The sequence below is a fragment of the Leptonychotes weddellii genome, chromosome 12 (assembly GCF_054177405.1).
Source record: "Leptonychotes weddellii isolate Sample4059 chromosome 12, ASM5417740v2, whole genome shotgun sequence".
NCBI lineage: Eukaryota > Metazoa > Chordata > Mammalia > Carnivora > Phocidae > Leptonychotes > Leptonychotes weddellii.
In genome coordinates, this window is record NC_138380.1 from 9,839,832 (window position 1) to 9,855,626 (window position 15,795).

General features: G+C 38.1%; 1 pseudogene; it reads right to left on the bottom strand.

Moving 5' to 3' along the window:
* Positions 1-799: 799 nt before the first annotated feature.
* Positions 800-15,560, bottom strand: LOC102739357 (olfactory receptor 2A2-like; annotated as a pseudogene).
* Positions 15,561-15,795: the final 235 nt, after the last annotated feature.

The following is a 15,795-nucleotide window of genomic DNA, read 5'->3' on the forward strand; positions in this document are numbered from 1 at the left end:
ACATGGGGGGAGGGGCAGAAGGAGAGGGAGAAATCTCCAGTAGACTCCCTGCTGAGCACAGACTGAGCCACCCAGGCAACCCCCTGCATGATTATTAATGTAGTTTATCTACTGAGAAGCCAAGTCTAGTATGTTACTCTAGTCCACCATATATTTATTAATTTATATTGCTAGTTTTTCTTTTTTAATGATTGAAAGGCATGACAAGGTGAAATATTATTGCCTGAAATATTTTACTGCTCTGGAAAATAAAAAGGCAGAAGCTTTGAGGAAAACTTTGGCAAGAGATATAAAAATAATGTGGAAGTGAGGTACTTAAGAGAATACATCTGTCTTTAATTACATGTGTTGTAAAACGTAAGTGGGAACTATAAGGGAGGAAGTAGGTGGGAAGGGAAAATGAAAGCACAGTATAGGAGGGATGGAGATATTTCTATAAAGAGCTGTAAGATAGTTTTAGCTTGTTTTTGCTACATACTAAGAATTTCTCAACTCTAGTTGGAACACTTGGAATTTATTAGCTATCCAGCAATGACTCTCAGTCCTTTCTTCATATGACTCACGGGTGGGATTTTAGGAATACACAGTTCAGTGATGATGTATATATTAAGCTACCGTAGTCAGAGATTTTCATTTCTCTGAAAAATATCGCTTGTTACCAGGTGATGTGAATGCTTATGATTGAACTGATTATTTAGGGCAATGTGTTGACATTTTGTTTCAACAATTAAACAAAAATATTGTCTTAAGATACTAATTTATTTCTTGAAGAAATGGGCTCTATAGATTTTTATAGCATTAAGCATATTGATAATCCAGATGTCTCATCCCTGAACAAAAATGCTCCAAACCAGAGACTATCCTCACACTTCAAAATATTTTCTACTTTCAGGTAGAGTCTTGAACAAATCACATTTTCTTATCAAACTTTACTGTTAGGTAATTTTTCTGACCTTTAAGTCATTCTCAAACAACACCTCAAAGGGAAAAGATTTGACCTAGCTAAAAGTTCTATCCTCCCCTCACACAGACCCTGTCTGCAATGCTCTATACAAGGTGTTCTTCACCTGAGCATTCCTGAGGCTGTAGATGAAGGGATTCAGCATTGGACTGAACAGACTATGAAAAAGGGAGAGCTTTTTTTCTTTCTACTGTCTTTGACTAGAGTCTGGGATCATATAAACCACCATGGCAGTGACAAAGAAAAGCCCAACCACACAGGTGGAGAAGGCTTTCTTTGGCCTTCCATTGACTGGATTTTCAGGATGGTTGGGAGGATGCTAGTATAGGAGACTAGCACCGAGCAAAGGGGCCCATTAAGTTAATTACACATTCAACAAAGATGACAGCTTCATTGATCCAGGTGTCAGCACTGGCCAGTTTGAGGACAGATAGGATTTCACAGAAGACATGGTCTACTTCCTGGGGCCCACAGAAGGGCAACCTTAGGAGGAGAATTGCATGGACCAGAGCCAGAATAAATCCACACATCCAGGAAGCAACGGCCAAGCCTACGCACTCTTTCCAATTCATGATGATAGTGTAATGGAGAGGGTGGCTGATCACCACAAACCCAGGACATCACCACCAAAATCAGCATGGAGTCTGCTTCAAATGCCCTCTCCCTCACACACGCTCTTTCTCTCTAATAAATAAAATCTAAAAAAAATTTTTTTTTTAAATTAAAAGCTTAGGATATATTCCTAGGAGTGGAATGGCTGAGTCAAAGGACACTTCATTTTCTTGTTAAGAGACAAATAAAAGCAAGAAAAATAAATATTTCAAAGCTTAACTTGGACAAGAATTCCTCAGTAGGAAAGGTGGCTGACTCCACAGTTTAGACTTTGTAAAGCTGAGTTCATCCTTCCCTTGTAGTTTTCCTACCAGATGAGTACTTTTTTTTTTAAAAAAGATTTTATTTATTTGTGGGGCACCTGGGTGGCTCAGTCGTTAAGTGTCTGCCTTAATCTCAGGTCATGATCCCCGGGTCCTGGAATCGAGCCCTGCATCGGGCTCCCTGCTCTGCAGGAAGCCTGCTTCTCCCTCTCCCACTCCCCCTGCTTGTGTTCCCTCTCTCGCTGTCTCTCTCTGTCAAATAAATAAATAAAATCTTTAAAAAAAAGATTTTATTTATTTGAGAGAGAGAGAGAGACCTAGTGGGGGGGGAGGGGCAGAGGGAGAGACTCTTAGGCAGATTCCCTGCTGAGTGTGGAGCCCAACACTGAGCTCCATCCCGAGGCTTAACCAACTGCATCACACCACCCAGGTGCCCCCCTGATGGGCACTTCTACCATCCTGGCTCCTGAGAAGCATCCTTTTTAAATCTCTGACTCAAAGTAGGAATAATATCCTATCTTGGGGTTATTCTTACCATTACCTGATAAGTGGAATATGAGAAAACAGCAGAAAAAGAAGAAAGAAAGGAAAGAAAGGGAAGAAAGGGAAGAAAGGAAGAAAGGAAGAAAGAAAGAAGGAAAGAAAGAAAAAGAAAAATAGAGGCTCCTCAAACTTGAATTCAACCTGCATGGTAGATATGGAGAGTCATCACTTGAAGGCAAGACTTTCACTCTAGCTGCCAGTAGATAGCAGCCATCTATCAGCTCCTTTGGGTTGACTCAGCTGCAGCAATGCTTCATCCTAGTGCATGTGCTTCTGGTGCTGCTTCTGTTGTGGGGATACAAAGGCCCAGCCATCACGGTGCAACTGGTAGACCATAAGTGTTTCAGAGGTGCCTGTGGCGTTGAATGAGCTTTTGTTGCACTGACATTGTAGGTTTCCTGTCTCCACTTTCCTTCTACAACTGTTGATCCCTAATAAATATCCTGTGGGCAAACTCCATCTCAAACTCCACTTCTGGAGGAACCACTCTGGGATAATCTGACTAAACAACATGCAGACCTTGATCCTCCCATAATTATCATCTATCTATCTATCTATCTATCTATCTATCAATCATCTATCTATCTATCATCTATCTATCTCTACATCTATCTATCTCTATCATCTATCTTTCAATCACCTATCATATTTTTTTAAGTAATCTCTATACCCAACATGGGGCTTGAACTCATGACCCTGAGATCAAGATTCTCACATTCTACTGAGTGAACCAGCCAGGCAACCCCCATAATTACCAGCCTGAGACCTTGTCTCATCTTACCCTCTACCTTGATCTACCTGACCTTGAATCTCAAAGGGCTTGACACACTCCAGACACACCTTGTCTTAGTATCTTACTTTCTAGGTTTTTGGGGTTTTCCAAATGGCAACTCTATCACATACACCACCCTTCATCTTCCTATATGATACTCAGCTGCCAGAACACAAGAGATACACCCTAAGTCCTCAATGCCTTATGCTGATATATATTTTACACTTACACAAAGTCAGTCATGGGCAAGGCAGCCCTTGCTCATCTTGTAGCTGTGCCTCATGGAACACAAGTTCTCCTAGTGGATCGCAGCAGAGGGATAGAGGGAAGATGCATACCTGCTTACAACCACTGTAGCTTGGAAGTGGTGCACATCACGTCTCACTTTTTTAGGCCAGAAACAAGCATATGTATTCATTCTAATTTCAAGGAAGATAGGAAATATAAGGAATTACATGGATATTTTATAATCTCTGTCTGTAACTTCCAAATATTTGATGGAGCTGGTTTTTACTGGCTTACTAACACTCAGGCCTTTCCCACTTTATGCTCAGTGGTGACACGGTGGATACTTGAAATTGGCCCTGGTAGGAGTATTTACACTACAATATTGGTAAACACTATAAATAAGACCCCCTTTCTCCCTAGAAAGCTCATTGTTAAACATTTACCATTCCTCATACATAACAATGTTTTTAAAACTCTATACAATGTAGTGATTTTTCTCTCAATTTTAAGGTCTACTCTAAGAATTACTCTTTTTCCTTATGTAACTGACATCAAAAATAAGACTTCTCGGGGCACCTAGGTGGCTCAGTTGGTTAAGCCACTGCCTTCGGCTCAGGTCATGATCCTGAAGTCCCGGGATCGAGTCCTGCATCGGGCTCCCTGCTCAACGGGGAGCCTGCTTCTCCCTCTGACCCTCCCCCTCTCATGCTGTTCCTCTCTATCTCATTCTCTCTCTCAAATAAATAAATAAAATCTTTAAAAAAAAAAAAAGACTTCTCAACTGGACCTCATCTGCTACACAGAAGAGAACCAATTTATCATGTATTATTTAGCACAGCATCATAACATTTAAATATACACAGTAGATGTTCTTTTATTTTGCACAGTTGCGGCAAATTTTCTACATAAATAGTTCTCAGTACATCATTGTGAGCTAAATTCACTTGCACTAAAATTGTAATTTTTCTTCATATATATGATTTTTTTAAGACCCATGCAACAGGATGATCTGGTAATGAAAACATATTGGCAATGATTGTATATTCTTTCATATATTTAAGATGGAAATTTATTGAATGGAGAGTGCTGTGAGATCCATCTTGGACACACACAGAGGTACTCACTGTTTATCCATTGAGTGGCAACTGACCTATTCGCAGAAGTTCAAAGGGATGCCTTAAAGTGCATTAAAGTCTTCTGATATTCTGAGCCTTGACTTCTTGCTTCATTCAAGAGCTTTCTTTGCTTATACAAAAATAATTACCATAAGAACAAGACAGGCCCAGTTAAACAGTCTGGGGTAAAGATGGTCCTAACTGCTTTGGTGGATTCAGGCTGTTCTGAGCACCAACTTACTATGAGTTCAGAGTCTCTATAAGCTGATAGTTAATGTGCAGTCTTGGTCAAAGATATCAGTAAAAATAATTACATTGCCATTATAAATCTTTCGCTATTTTTAAAGACACAGTCAAGGATGAAAGAGCGAGGAATGGGATACAGAGGCCATTCAATTGAATTCACATGCTGCATTGACCATATAAAATGTATCCTGGGAATATGTATTATCATATACATTATTTTGTCCTTTTGAGTGATCACCCTGTTCATTATTATATAAAAGACACTCAAAGCTTTTGTTAAATGAATGTCATATTCAATGAAAAACACATACATTGAGGGCTAAATAGGAGATCTTGTGTTTTTGCAAAATTGTGACTTCTGCTTTAAAGAAAATTTTTACTGTTATAAATGCCAATAATTTGACAATTTTATTTGAAAAGCTATAATAAGTCAACTAATCAGTTTGGAATATATGAGGGGAAGAATGAAGGGGGGGAATCAGAGGGGGAGACGAACCATGAGAGACGATGAACTCTGAAAAACAGAGGGTTCTGGGGGGGGGGGATGGCTTAGCCTGGTGATGGGTATTAAAGAGGGCACGTTCTGCATGGAGCACTGGGTGTTATACACAAAAAATGAATCATGGAACACTACATCAAAAAAAAAAAAAAGAATATATTGTTTCCTAAGTGTAAATTGGAATTGGTCTCTTATATTAGACTATCATAAACCTATGAAAAAATTTTAACAAATGCATTTTGTAGTTTATATCTGATTTGCACTTACCATTTGGAGAAATATAAAGAACAGGTTGTATTAATTAAAAGAAGTAAAGCTGCTTAAAGTAACTTGGAAGTTACAGTTTCAATGCATGGCAGACCTTTGAAGTTTTTAAACTACAAACCTGAAAGAAGCATCAGGTAAGATGGAGTAGTATCTGTGTGGGCAAAAGCTCACAGAGACAATTACTTTTCTTTTTAAAGATTTTATCTATTTGAGAGACAGAGTGAGTGAGAGAGCACATAAGCAGGGGCAGAGGGAGAGGGAAAAGCAGGCTCCCCTACTGAGTATGGTGCCTGATGCAGGGCTTGATCCCAGGACCCTGGGATCATGACCTGAGCCGAAGGCAGACGCTTAACGACTGAGACACCCAGGCGTCCCTTTTTTTTTTTTTTTAAGATTTTATTTATCCATTTGACAGAGAGAGAGAGAGCAAGGGAGCAAGAGAGCACACAAGCGGGGGGCCTCTGTAGGCAGAGGCAGAGGGAGAAGCAGGCTTCCTGCTGAGCAGGGAGCCTGATGTGGGACTCGATCACAGGACCCTGGGATTATGACCCTGAGCCCAAAGCAGACACTTAACCAACTGAGCCACCGAGGTGCCCTAGACACTTTATTTTCTATAAATATGATCAAGTGAGGGAGGATTCTATAAAACAGTGTATTGAATATGTGGTATTAAATTTAGCTGCAAAAATAATTGTCTAGAGTTCAGAATTGGTTAAGAAACATCAGGAATATCAGTTGTTTTCTAGACACTACTAGAAACAATTAGTGATAATTAAAATATGTTTAATCTCGAAACTGGAAAGTTAATTTAAATAAGAAAAACCTATTTCTACTGATTAGGAACACTTGCCTCTTACACATCACAATCTTACTTTCTAGACTTTCTTTCAATTGTGGTTATTTTTTATTTTGAATTATTAAATCATTTATTTCTCATTTTGGTTACCATTATGTCGATATTATTTTTTAAAAATTGACCAAAGCTAAAAATAAAAGTTATCACAGAACATAAAGTCATTATAGCAATGGAAGAGAGAAGAAAATATGAAAGCATTCGATGGTTGAACGACGACTCATTTTGTTAACTGATGCGATTAAAGCACATCAGTTCAAGAAAATTAATAGTAAAAGTACTTCCTCACCTGGTGTGCTTTCATTGAACATACAACACAAGAACCCCTGAAAAATGTTTCATGAGCTAAGGAGTTTTACTATATATCTCCATCTCTATGGTAGTTTCAGAAAATCCAGCAGCATTAGTATCCATCCCTACTCTGGGACCAGAAAAATATTTCCTAAAAGACAGATGCTACCACAGTATGATATACAGTAACATTCAAGAATAAACTGGGAGAGGGGCACCTGGGTGGCTCAGTCAGTGAGGCATCTGTCTTTGGCTCAGGTCATGATCTCAGGGTTCTGGGATTGAGCCCTGTGTTGGGCCGGACTCCCTGCTCAGTGGAGGGACTGCTTCTCTCTCTCTCTGCTGCCCACCCCCCTCATGCTCTTGCATTCTCTTGCTCTCTCCCCCACTCTCTCAAATAAATCTTAAAAAAAAAAAAAGAATAAACTGGGAGAATATACCTCAGATATAACTATAAGTCACCCTTAATTATGTCATTGTTTTGTGAAAGGCAATAAAATACTGCTTATAAACACTCTCATTAGGACTTGTTTTTAGGCTGATTGGTAGTCACTCAATGATATCAAGATTTGTAGCAAATTTTATGCTGAAAATTCTATTGGTGGAGGTCTTCATAGCTACATATTCCTAACCTTATCCTTTCATCTCTGCACATCAATACCTTCATCTAGGTGTGTGAAGTCCTTTCATCTCTGTGGCTGAGTTCAGAGAGCCACAGACTGGAAAAAAATTCTTGTTTTCTTTGCCTCCTATTCATTTTCACATGAGCATCCAGTCTGGCCTCCACCCCTAATCACACTGTTGGAGATAATGTGGAGAGTGATGTCAAATGGAGTCAGAATGCCCATGCTCACAGCTCAGCTAAGAAGAGCTCCCCATGAGAATTTCTTTGCCATTGCAGCTGCCTTGAACACAAACTCTGACTCAGGAAGGCAGACATCCTGGATATGATTTTTCTTTCACCATAGCCCAGGTGATTTCTGTTTCCTTGTCCTACGGCAATAATCCATATCCTAAACCACCTACCAATGCAAATAAGTTTCTTCTACATGTGGTGTTGTTAACTCTGGCTGTTACCTTAAGATTCTACTTCAACTTAGAGGCAATCCCACAGAGGATAGACCTAGTCCTTCTTCCAGCAGTCTCCAAAGTGAGAAATCCCAGGGTTGAAAATATTTACCTCACTTCCTAATGATGTTGGAGAATAAGTAGCTATTGTTCTCTGCACTAGTTTTATGATCAGCTCAACACAATTTTCATGACTCTGTCAGGAACTTAGATTTTCCCAGGTTGGAGGGCAGGGAGTGCCCATACTCACTATACATAACATACCTATTTCCTAAGGGAAAAAGTTTTGGTAAACATTCTTCCTGGATAGAAACAAAGATCATTTGTGTTTGACTGTCTTTGGAGGAAATATATTTGGGAAGGGCAAGAGCAGATAGATTCTCATAGAATGCAAATAGATTTGCGAATATCTCAAAGACTATAACCTGAGGAAAATATCACAATTTATGGGACATAACACTTGGATGTATAATAGTTCTACTAATTCAAAGTTCTTATCCCCAAGGTGGGTTTATAAGATCTGCCTCTCCCTAATATCTAATAAATGGGTGCCTACAGAGCCTGTGCTGCCATCTCTAAGGGGAGTAAATCCTTCCAAGAAGGTGCATATTTTCATCTACTGAAGAATCAGACTGGGATGTAAAGCAGTGAGATTATCATAATGACACTGGTGTTGATTTAGCTTGTATTGTGTTTCAGGACCTCAGATATATATTTTACACATATCATTTTAATATGTTATCTCCGTGTTATAAATGTGGACTATGAAGTTAGAGAAATATGTAAATTGTCCAGTCTTTCAACCACCAGCACCAAGAATAGTACAGATAACTAAATTCTTTGTTCTAAACTACTGAAGATATACTTATTTTCAAAAGTTCTTCAAGTGATCTCTCAGAAAGACTTCACCTGCCCTTATGAACTCTTACTGGTTTTGTAATCCTTCCAGAATTCCCACTCATATTTCCCTGGTATGACTCATAACCTCAGAAGATAATGATTTCTCTTTATGTCTTTTGCTGTACGATTCTTCAGATTACAGTCTGTATAAATCTAATCTCAAAAATGTTCTCAAAATGTTTTTATTGTCTTGTAGTTCTAGGATTGTTGCTCCAGTGTTGTTCCACTGGGCATGTCATATAAGAAGGTGTCCACATTATTTTTAATTTATCTTAGCACATTTACATCCACATAAGGCATAAACATGATTAGGCAAGAAATGCAAATTAGTTCTTTCAAATGGGCTTTATAAGCGGAAAGCAAAACAGGAAAATTAGGTGACCTGTTGGTTGAGATAGATGAATCAGAGACGTAGAATTAGTGTGACACGCTAGCACATTAACTTCTTGAATTATTTGGTAATAATAATCAAATGAGATAATATATATTTTTTATAATTCATCGTTAAAGTTTTGAGAGTTAAAATCTTTGTTAATAGTAGGAGCATCTCTGGGGCATCTGTAGACGGAATAATGCACCGCCCCCCAAGATGTCGACATCTGAATTCCAGGAATTTAGTTAAAGATCGTGAAATACAGAGATTATCATGCATTATTCACAGGGGCCACTATAATCACAGGAGTCCTTGTAAGAGGGAAGCAGGAGGTCAGAGAGGAAGAGAATATGCTATGCTGCTGGCTCTGAGAGTGGAACCAAAGAATGTAGGCAGACTGGAAAATTCGAAGGACAGACAAGGAAATAAATTGTTCCCTGGAGCCTCCAAAAAGAACACAATCCTGCAGACATTTCAGACTTAGGACCTTTAGAATTACAGGATATATGTTCATGTTGTTTTAAGACACTAAGTTTGTGGTAATATGTTTCAGTGGTAATAATAAAGTAATATAGGAATGATCATGCTCTCAGTATTGTTACAAAATTAATCCATTTCTGACTTCTGTGGGCACCCCAATAAAAATTCAAAGAGAAATTGGTGACTTCTGGTTTTTATTTGAGCATGTAAGAGAGCTGGGAAGTCATCAGTCCTGTCTTCAGAGAAGAAAAAATCTGAACATACCGAAAACCAAAAACTCGTCATTAAAAAATTAATAAGCTGCATTTCACTAAAATTAAAAAGTTGTGCTCTGTGAAAGACACTGTTAAGAATATGAAAAGTCAAGCCATAGACTGGAGAAGACCTTTGCACATATAGGAAAAATGAGGAGCTTTATTCATAATTATCTAAACTTAAAAGTTCTAAAGATGTCTTTTAATAGGTAGATAAACAAGCTGTGGTACATCCATACAATGAAATATTATTCAGCAATAAAAGAAAGGTCCTCTAACACCACAGAAAATTTGGAGAAACCTTAAAAGCATATTTCCTTGTGAAGGAAGCCAATCTGAAATGGCTACATACTGTATGGTTTCAACTATATGACATTCTGGAAAAGGCAAAACTATGGAGATATTAAAAAGATCAGTGACTGCAGAAAGAGAAATTAAGGAATTGATCCTATTTATAACCACACCAAAAACAGTAAAATACCTAGGAATAAGCCTATCCAAAGAAGTGAAAGACCTGTACTCTGAAAACTATAAAATACTGTTGAAAGAAATTGAAGATGACACACAGAAATGGAAAGACATTCCATGCTCACGGATTAGAAGAATAAATATTGCTAAAATGTCTGTACTACCCAAAGCAATCTACACATTTAATACAATCCTTACCAAAATACCACCAGCATTTTTCACAGAGCTAGAACAAAGGATCTTAAAATGTGTATGGAACCACAAAAGACCCCAAATAGCCAAAGCAACCTTGAAAAAGAAAAGTAAAACTAGAGGCATCACAATTCCAGACTTAAAGCTCTATTACAAAGCTGCAGTCATCAAGATAGGATGGTACTGGAACAAAAAGAGACACGTAGATCAATGGAACAGAGCAGAAAACCCAGAAGGGAACGTACGACTATGTGGTCAATTAATATTCGACAAAGCATGAAAGAATATCCAATGGGAAAAAGACAGTCTCTTCAACAAATGATGTGGGGCAAACTGGACAGGAACATGCAAAAGAATGAAACTGGGCCACTTTTTTACATCATACACAAAAAATAAAATCAAAATGGATTAGAGACCTAAATATGAGACAGGAAACCATAAAACTCCTAGAGGAGAACAGACAGTAACCTCTTTGACATTGACCATAGCAACTTCCTTCTATATACGTTTCCTGAGGCATAGGGAAACAAAAGCAAAAATAAACTATTTTTCATCAAAATAAAAAGCTTCTGCACAGTGAAGGAAATAATCAACAACACTAAAAGGCAACATACTGAATGGGAGAAGATATTTGCAAATGACATGTCTGATAAAGGGTTAGTATCCAAAATCAATAAAGAACTTATCCAACCCAACACCCAAAAAATGAATAATCCAATTAACAAATAGTGAGAAGACACAAATAGACACACAGATGGCCAACAGACCCACGAAAAGATGCTGATCATCAGGGAAATACAAATCAAAACTAAAATGAGATATCACCTCATACCTGTCAGAATGGCTAAAATCAACACAAGAAACAATAGGTGTTGGCAAAGATGTGGAGAAAGGGGAACCCTCTTGCACTGTTGGTGGGAATGCAAACTGGTGCAGCCACTCTGGAAAACAATATGGAGGTTCCTCAAAAAAGTTAAAAATAGAACCACTCACAGCAATTGCACTACTAGGTATTTACCCAAAAAATACAAAAATACCGATTCAAAGGGATACATGCACCTGGTGTTTATAACAGCATTATAGCAGCATTATCTATAATAGCCAAATCATGGAAACAGCCTAAGTGTCCATCAGCTAATGAATGGATAAAAATGTGGTACGTACACACACACACACGAATATTACTCAGCCAGCTAAAAGAATGAAATCTTGCCATTTGCAATGATGTGGATGGAGCTAGAGAGTATTATGCTAAATGAAATAAGTCAGTCAGAAAAAGACAAATACCATAGGATTTCATTCATGTGGAATTTAAGAAACAAATGAGGAAAGGGGAAAAAAAGAGAAAGGCAGACCAAGAAACAGACTCCTAACTATAGAGAACTAATAGTTACCAGAGGGGAGGTGAGTAGGGGGATGGGTGAATTAGGTGATGGGGATTAAGGAGTGTACTTGTTGGGATGAGCATCAGGTATATGGAAGTGTTGAATCACCAAATTCTACACCTGAAACCAATATTACAGTGTATGTTAACTGTTAATTTAATAAAAACTTAAAAAAAATAAAATCAGGGGTTTGGGTGGAGAGAGGGAAAGATGAATAGGTAGAACACAGCAGATTTGTAGAGCAGTGAAACTATTCTGTAGATTACTGTAATGATGGGTACATGTCACTATACATTTGTCAAAACTCATGGCATGTAGAACACAGAGTGAATGCTAATGTAAACTTGGACTTCAATGAATAAAAATATATCAATATTGGCCCATCAATTATAACAAATGTACCACATATGATGCAAGATATTAAAAATAGGAGAGCCTGTGTGGGGAGGGATGAGGGAGTATATGGAACTCTCAGCTTAGTACTCAATTTTTGTGTAAACCAAAAACTGCACTAAAAATAAAGTTAATTAAAAAAACATTAATGACTTACCTGACAAACAAATGAATATCAAATTAAATCTGTTATTCAGGTGAAAGTCCTTAATAAAGAGAATGCTTTCAAAACTAAAGAAATGCTTAGCTGACGACTACAGAAAAACACACTTTCTACAAAAACATTAGCCTGAGTACTGCTCATTCCTGTTTCCCAAATCCAGAGGACTTTTTACCACCATGAAAGGTAAGTGATGTTAGTTATTTCAAACTTATCTCACATCTCTTGGTATCACCCCAAACCATTTTAAGATGAATTGATTGAAACACTAAAAATATTGGTAGGAAAATTTATCCAAGAATCTCTACAGGTGAGCCAATCTTGCCATACTGGCAATTACCATAAGCCAGAAATAAAGGTTAACATTAAATCAGTGCTCAATGTCTTACCTTCCAGGCCCATTTAAATATTTTCAAATGGACTTCCATTGACTTTATCATAACTTGAAATGTGTCTTAAAATTTATATAATTCCAGTTGAATTAAAGATTTCCACAACTTTTCATCATTTACTTGGATGTTATTTCAAATAGAATTCAGAGTTTCTTCATTGTTTATTTCACTGCCCTCACAATTGGTGAGATAGAAGCATATTGCTCTTCAGTATTATCTTTATTAAAATTATGGTCTTACGAAGCCAGATTGAGCCACCTCTCATGGTGATATAATCAATAAAGACAGCTTTTTGTATAGTTATCAAATGAAGGGTATCTTTAATATTTTATTGCAGAAAATATACATAAAATTTTAATGATTTTTAAATGTGCAGTTCAGTGGCATTAAATTATTCACATTGTGTATCATCACCATCACCAGCATCCATCTCCAGAACTTTCTCATCCCAAATGGAAACTCTGTCCCCATTAAATAAAAATTCCCCATTCCTCCGTCCTCCAGTCCCTGTAACCACTATTCTATGTTTCCATAACTATGACTGTTCTAGGCATCTTTTTTGCCTGTCAGCTTGCTAAGTGATTGCCAATATTGTTGAATTTTTCAGAAAACCAATTTGTATTTTCATTTTTTTCTTCTACTGAGGGTTTTTCTATTCTCTAGTTCATTTACCTCTGCCCTAATCTTTATTTCCTTCCTTCTGCTAATTCAGGATTTGATTTTTCTTCTTTTTCTAGTCCTTTGACGTATAAAGTGGGGCTGCTGATTTGCAACTTTTGTTCTATTTTAATGTAGGAGTTTACACTATAAACTACCCTCTTAGTACTGCTTTTGCAACATCCCATTTTGGTTTGTTGTGTTTTGTTTTCATCTCTCTCCAGCTAGTTTTTAATTTCTGCTCTTGGTCTCTTGGTGAATTTTTCACTTCAGTTATTGTATTCTTCAACTCCAGAATTTGTTTTGTTCTTTTTCAGTTTTTACCCCTTGGGGATATTTTCATTTTGTTCATGTATCATTTTCCTTGATTTATGTTCTCTTTTATATCATTGAGGATCCAGCTTTAAAATGATTATATTGGGTTCTTTGTCAGTAATTCATAAATTTGTGTTTCTTTAGTGGTGGTTTCCAGAGATGAATTTTGTTCCTTTGGCCCATGGTTTCCTGGTTTCTTTGCATATCTTGTGAATTTTAGTTGAAATTTGGGCTTTTGGAAAAACAGCTACCTCTCCTAGTCTTTACTGTCTTCATGAAGAGAAGATCTTGGGCAATCTGCCCTGCTAGAAATTCTGGGGACCTCTCCAACCTTTAGAGGGGATGTAGCTTCTCTGAGTTGGCATATGTATTTTCTCAGTTAAAGAGGTTTGCCTGCTTTTTCTCTGGAGCCTGTAAACTCTTGCTCCCCTTGGTGTTTGTCTGAGATGCTACAATATCCCTATTGGCAGGAAGTTGGAATGTTTGCCTTCTCAGTGCCCCCAACATGGCCCCCAAACTGCCATTCTTATCAGTGCTCTAAATCACACCAGATGGAAAACAATCCCTCAGGCCAGGCCCTGAAAGCCAGAATGTAATACCCATGGTCCACTCATCTCCTTCCCTCCAGAGGGAAAGCAGAGTTAGGAATCTTCTGATCACACCACACTGGGCCAGTGATGGGGAGTGACTAGGGCAGGAAAAATGCCATGGATTTGCCTGATCACTCTACTGTATTTCTTCTTGGCTTTGTGCTTTTCTGGGTGCTGCAGCCTCTTAACTGGTTTTTCACAATGGCAATTGATCTATATATTATTGTCTCCATGGAAGAACGAGGGCCCAGGGATTTTTATTCCACTACCTGGTTAATGTAACTCTGATAATTCTCATCATTGAATCATGCCTCTTCTTGGGGAATTTCTTGAGTTTTATTGCACCACCAATCACCTCTTAAGGAGAAAAGTTCCCTGATGCAAAATTCTAACTTCCTTTATATTGCCCTCTAAACATTCCTCAGACTGTAAATGAGGGGGTTCAGCAATGGGTTGAAGAGGGTGTAAAACAGGGTAAGGATTTTCTGCTCCTCCTCATGTTGGCTATTGTCTGGAACCAAATAAACCATTATGGCTATGCCAAAGTAGAATCCAACCACACAGAAGTGGGAGGAGTAGGTGGAAAAGGCTTTTCTGTGCCTCTCCTTTGTCTGGATCTTCAGGATGGCCCAGAAGATGTGAATGTAGGAGACCAACATCAGGGAAAGGGGCCCAACTAAGATAAACACACCACCAGTAAAGACAAAAACTTCACTGATCCAAGTATCACCACAGGCCACTTTGAGGACAGATAGGATTTCACAGAAGTGGTTCACCTCCTGGGGCCCACAGAAGGTCAACTTTAGAGAATTAGATGCACTAGGGCCCGGGAAAACCCACACACCCAGTAGTGACAAACAGGACCATGCACACTCTCCAGTTCATGATGATGGTGTATTGGAGTGGATAGCAGATTACCATGAACCGGTCATAGACCATCACAACCAAAATCAGGCACTCTGCTCCAGCAAAAGTCACAAAATTATCTGCATAGTGCATAAGACAAAAAAGATAGTTTTTTTGTGTATCACTAGGTTTTCCAGCATATTGGGCAAATTGCTGGAAGCACAGTGTATGTCAATGGTAGCCAAATGAGAAAGGAAGAAATACATGGGGGAGTAAAGTCTGAGGTCTAGCCAAATGAGTCCCAAGATCATGCCATTTGCCAGCAGGTTGAAGATATACAACAGGGAGAAGATACAGAAGAGGAGCACTTCAATGTCTTCACTGAGCTGGAATCCCACTAGGATGAATTCCATGATCCATAATTGGTTGCCCCCCATTCCATGATAGTTTATAAAGGACTGAAGTGGGATAGAAAGGTCAGAGCTGGAATGAATCAATGAAAATTGAATTCAATGAAAATTGAAGTTATTTACCTCGAACTCAGAGGAAGCTTGTATGCTTGTCCCTACTTGACTTTTTCTCTCCAATATTTTAGTTTAAAATTTTTTATTTGAAGTAATTCGAACTTTCAGATCAGTATCCAAAAATTAAAACAATACTACTATGTACATT